This window comes from Phodopus roborovskii, unplaced genomic scaffold, assembly GCF_943737965.1.
Source record: "Phodopus roborovskii unplaced genomic scaffold, PHOROB, whole genome shotgun sequence".
NCBI classification, from domain to species: Eukaryota; Metazoa; Chordata; class Mammalia; order Rodentia; family Cricetidae; genus Phodopus; species Phodopus roborovskii.
Genome location: NW_026125531.1, coordinates 150395 through 156793, shown reverse-complemented (window position 1 = coordinate 156793; position 6399 = coordinate 150395).

The window sequence follows — 6399 nt, the reverse complement described above, 5'->3', positions numbered from 1 at the left end:
TGGTCTACAGAGCTAGTTCCAGGATGGGCTCCAAAGTGATACAGAGAAACCCTGTCTCAAAAAAAAAAAAAAAAAATGGACTTAGTGTTTAAGGCTGATTCTGATATCCTGATGACAACTCACAAAGTTGAAAACTGAGATGAGTCCATTTGCCCCCTCACACTTCATGAATGTATGAGAATTAATTTGGGCTTCCCTGTGTGTATTGCTCTTAGGCTTGAGAGAAGGCATGATGACATGTAGATGTGGTTGGAAATGAAGGCTGGAGTCAAAGAATGGAAGGTCTTGGGGAAGATGGAGACTGAATAATTCAGATACCTGTTCTAACCTCAAGTAGCAATGAATGGGGAAAATTATGTGCAGAGAAGATACATTCTCAAAAATGAGCCAATCATGTCTGTGTCAATAAGATTTCTTTTTCCTTTGATATGTACAACCATAATTGTAATATAATGTTGCATTCTAGTATGTGTGTGTGTGTGTGTGAAAGGAGAGAATCTCGCTTATGACATAACCCCCTAGCAATAAGTATCATCTAGTATTTCACTAGAGACTATGCTAAACCAGTATAGGCAATAAAGATGTGAAACGGATAGTCAGTGTTTTCAAATTTACTTATAGCTTGTCAGGTGAGCAGTAAAAAGTGTGTATTGTTGAAAATAATAACACAAACCACAATTATTATCTAGATGTAATGAACATAGCTCATGTGAACACCATAGATACCCACTGTTACAGTCTGGTTTAACTTGTGACCATAAACTAGCAAGGTCATCCTAAGTCTCTCTGTGATGACAAGAATCACACTGAAGAGCTAGAAAGCATGAAGGAGAATGTCAAAGGGTGGACTGGGGTGGGGCTCTGTGTAAGGCTCAGCAGCCTGTGCTCAGTGGGAAACTGGAAGATGATAAGCCTGGAAGAACAGTGATGGTGGTGCTTAAAATATACCATGGAACGCAAATTCTAAGGGTAATGCTCATGGGTTCATTACACATGGATATGCTGACTTGACTTTTCCATAGGCTACCAGTGGAAACAGAAAACAATTCACTACATTGCAGAAGATAACATGCTCTACACATTTCACAAAAATCAATTTGAAATAAACTTTTGCTTTTGGAGGGCACACCCTTTAGTTATTTTAGAGCATTATTCCTTGGAGAAGCCATAGAAAGAATTATAGCAATGTCAAGCCAATCCCCCCTTCACACCTACGAACTTAACATAATTGCACTTCCAACCCTTTCCCTTAAAATCTTGAGCTTGAATTTTTGTTAGAATTTAATGTCATTGTAAGGAAAAGATTGACATCTCCAATATATATATATTTGGAGCTCAGTGGATTGGCTGCCTGAAGATGTTATGTCTACCCTTCTCAGCAAGCATGGCTACCTTCAATTTTAAGAAAGAATACTAGATAAGTAGAAAAGGCACTTAATTTGCCAAAAGTGAAGTGGCAACAGCTTCTCTCATATTTATTTTCTTTCCACTGCATCGTGATTACACTAATAAATAGTTCAAGTTTTGGAAATGGTTTAGAAAAGGGATACAATAATTTAATAGCTGATATTATAACTGACTAAATAGCAACAGCTTAATGCTAACCAGGAAGCAATGTGGTATTTAGTTTGTAAGGAAGTTAGATAAGATAGTGCTAGGGATGTTTAGACAATGCACAGAGAGGGTAATCTATTGGCCAGTCCTGTGATTAGGGAGTTCTGTTGAAATAGAGATGGGCAATACTAAGAATCAAGGAAGATGTAATAACTGGAAAATCCTGATTATTATTATTTTTTTTTTTTTTTTTAAGATTCAAAGAGAGCTAAAGAAACCTTTGGAAGACTGAGATGCAAAACCGTCAAGATAAGGAGCTTACTTTCACTGGTACTATGAAAGATGATTGGAAAGAAGAAAACTTGGCATTTCCAAATCAAAGGGGATTCATATTTCTATCAAGGAAACATCAACTTCAAGGAATACATAGAAGGATGTTAATTTAACAAGAAAACCATAAGGGAGCTTGCAGAACTTGACATATGGAATGAAAAATTACACAGTACTTTACTTAAATTTTAAGTCTTTATAATTGAATGCTCATATGTTCCTAATAGCACTGTAAGATTCTGTGGCAGTTTTGTGTTACTGAAGAGGCGAGAATTCTTCAGTAAACCTTTGATCTGTCCTTTGGAGAAACAAAGAATGGTAAGAAATGTTATAGAATTATTTTTTTTTTTCTCAAAAGAATGGCTGAATGGTTAAAATAAGAAACGGGTGGGGGAGAAAAGTACATAAATGAAGTTGATTTTGGTTTAAAAGTTTCAGGAAAGCAAACAATTCCTAAGCAACTGAAAACTAGTGTATGTACACTGAAGTTACAAAGGAAAGACAATTAATTCTGTATCATGCAAAAACTCTGAAGTAAGCCTATAGGAACTCAGCTTTTCTGAGTCTGTTTTGCTTTATTAGAAATGTTTGAATAATTACTGATAAGATTGTGCTGTCAGATTTAGTAAATAAAATCGTAAGACACTGAGCTTGAATAACATAGAGCATATGTTTATACAAAAATGTTATTCATAGTTTAAGTTCAAATTTAACTAAGAATTCTGTATTTTTATCTGGAGTTATTTAATGTGATTCACCTGGCTTAGTTATTGGCATGCTAGGAAGAACAGCTATAGCACCAAGGCAAAAACAGTACAGAAGCATGAGGGTAAGAAGGTGGCCAGACATAGAGGCACAGGTGTTTTATATCAGCAACCAGAGAGGCAAACCGATCTCTGTGCATTCAAGGCCAGGCTGGTCTACACGGTGAATTCTATACCAGACAGGGCTATGGAATGAGAAAAGTAAACAATCCACAGATAGAATTAGGACTAGTACCAAATACCTGGTCTTGGACTATCAATTGAGCTATTTTGATAAAAAAAAAAATGAGCCCAGAGAACATGACTCAGAATTCCACAGAAGGGATGGATACACTTGCTCTTGGCTTAAACAGGAAAAGACTGCCTCCAAGGCAGAGGTGAACTTCATTCTAGCAGGGCGGTGGTGGCACACACCTTTAATCCTAGCACTGGGGCGGCAGAGGCAGGCAGATCTCTGAGAGTTTGAGACCAGCCTGGTCTACATAGCTAGCTCCAGGACAGGCTCCAAAGCCACAGAGAAAACCTTGTCTTGAAAAACAAACAAACAAACAAAAATAAATAAATAAATAAAATTGGCTTACTCCCTCCTCCTTCTACTTTGGAAGGACATCTGGTCCTGATTATTCTCTCAGATTTCAATAGCTCAAGAGGAACTTGATGGTCTGTACTTAAGGATGCTATTTTGCATGACAGAGATGGACACTGAACCCACATTGTGATGCTTATTGAGCAATGCAAATCATCACAAAGAAACAGACACCATCTTTTTTTTTTTTTTTTTTTTTTTTTTAATTTTGCAAAATGAATGATACCAACTAGTACCTGAAATACAAATAAATGAACAAGACTCAAATAGACCGGAAAGGGTAAACTACCAAGGAGTCCCTGTGCAGGTAAGTGAGCAAACATCCTTCTCTACAAATTTTCAATATAGAGTTTCACTGTTGGTTGGTTTGTTTATTCTGCAAGGATGTAAATAAACAAAGAGATAATGGGATAGTCTACACGATCTAGACTTTTTTTCTGTCGGCTGAGACCTAGGCTACTGGCTCTGTATGAACACTGGCCCTGCTGCAGTGAAGATCATCAGATGAGAAGAGATGTGACCTACTGTGCATGCTGAAATACCACACAGGCTGTGAAGAATCAACACTAAATGAAAATGTAGGCAATGTTGTGGGTCACTGCATCTGCTTCCATCCGTTACTAGATATAGGTTCTATGATGACAACTAGGTTAGTCACTAATCTGATCATAGGGGAAGGCCAATTCAGGCACCCTCTCCACTATTGCTAGAAGTCTTAGCGCAGGTCATCCTTGTGAATTCCTGGGAATTTGCCTAGCAATAGGTTTCTCCATAATCCCACAATGGCCAAGCACTGGCCTGAACACCTGGAGTTCAGCTGAAGAGAAGGAGAAGGGATCATAAGAACAAGGGGGTTCAAGATCATGATTGGGAAAACCACAGCTGACTTTAGCTAGTGGGAGTTCAGGGACTCTAGAATGACAGCTGGGGAACCTGCTTGGGAAAGGACTGGGCCCTGGGAATGTGGGTAAGAGTTATGTGGCTTTGTCTTTTCTTGCGGGGGGGGGGCACCCTGGCAGTGGGACCAAGACTTATCCCAGGTATATGAATTGGCTTTTTGGAGCCTATTCCCTATGGTGGGATATCTTGCTCAGTCTTGATACAGGGTTGGGGGAGAGGTTGGTCCTGCCTCACTTGATATGCCAGACTATGTTAACTCCCCAAGGAAGGCTTTATACCCTCCAAGGAGTGGGTGGGGGATGGGATATGGGGAGAGAGGGAGAAGGGGAGGGAGGTGGAACTGGGGTTGGTATGTAAAATAAAAACTGTAAATAAAAAACTTAAAAAACAAAGAAAATGTAGGAAATGAGAAACTACAGTAAGTAATTAGCTAATTTGTTTACTCTAAGTTGGTAGGAAACCCATTTGAGGCTTAGAAAGAAAATAGGGATGTGTAAATTGTCTTTACATAGCTCTATAGTGAAATAATGGCAGGAGATTTACTCTGTGACTAGTTCATATTTGTTTGCTGCATTATCATTGTAAAATAACTATTGTTTTTATCCTCATTTTGTGCCTAGCGCACGTTAGGTATAGAAGGCATTATGTAGTGTATTCAAAATTGTTTGGCTGGGAAGTGGCAGATGACTAGATAGGCATGGTATTTTGCAGCTCACTCCTGCCCATTGCTCCTCTACTCACTGAAGAAAATCCTGCCAGTGAAGGGGAAATGAGCATCTGTGTCTGAAATCTGTGGGTAAAGTATAGTTGCTGTCACATGGAAAATGGAGTTGATGTTGGTTTTGTTCTGTTAACTTCTAGAAAAGCAGTGAAAACCTTACACTTCAAACAGCATTCATTAAATTCCCCTGTATTTGTCATCCCTAAACATCATCCTTTCTAGTAGGCTGTTTCTTTGTCTATCTGTTCACTGTTTACTGACTTTCAGATTGTAGTCATAGTCATGACATTTCTGTGATGTATCCCTAAGTTTAGACTTCTCTATAGGTTCTTGGCTTGGTTTACAAGAAAAACTGTTTGCCTCCAAAACTCAGTCTATTCCTATTCTGATGGGAGATGCCATTATGTATATATGTTTCTCATACTGGTTAATGAATAAAGCCAATAGGAAAGAAAGATAGGAGGGACTAGGAGACAAGGAAGAAAGAGGAAGGGGTAAGAAGGAGAGTCAGCATAGAGAGACCGGGGAGACCAGACGCCTGCCGCACTCCCGGTAAGGAGACCACGTGGAAATACATAGAAATGGGTTAATAATTAAGACAGAGCTAGCCAATAAGAAACTAGTAACAGGCCAACAGAATATAAAATGCAGAGTCTCAGTGTGTTAATTGGGGCTTGCGTGGCGGCGGGACAAGACCGGCGGCGGGGAGGGAAAAAACGTACTCTTTACACTATTCTTTAACTTTTCTTTTAGTATATCATTGGATGGTGAATGGTTTATCTATTTGTTTATTTTTTAAATCACACTTATGTATTTGACAGTGCATTTTCCTGAATGTGTTTACATGGACATACTTTTGGAATGCAGAGGAAAATTTTCAGTAGTTGGCTCTTTTCTTCTGTAGGTCTTACAATTTGAACATCACTCATTAGGTTTTGGGCAATTGCTTTTATCCACTGAACCATCTTATTGGCCCACATTTTTCTTATACATTAAAGGGTATTGAATTAAAACCAGCTTAAGAATGATTGTACTAAATTACTTCTGCTCCAGGTTGAGATTAGATTTAATAGTGAATCATGGAACAATAAACAATAAAACAAGTATCAGAAGTAATTCTTCCAGTAGATAAGCAAACACAGTGGACCAAATAATGCTTATACAACAATTATTGTTAAGAAAAAAATTGCCGAATCTGTGTCAGGTGACCACAGAAGGTGATACATAGCTAATAAATGAATGACTGAGAGCTTGAATTTTTTTATAATAACTGGGGGATAAATCTAAATGAATGGATAGCAAGTAGAACAAGACAATATACTTCTATAGTAGTCATATGCATAGGGGCCTAGGCAATAAGAATTCAAATGTATAACAAATAGGACGGTTGAGCAGAAGAGGTAAAAACATGCAAATGCACAGCCTTTATTGTTTATTAGGTAATAACAAACAAAATGGATCATTTGAATGGCACTCTTGACAAACCATCACTAGAGATGTTTCTTTCATCAACACAGCTTTTCAGTAAGTCTTAAAACAATCAA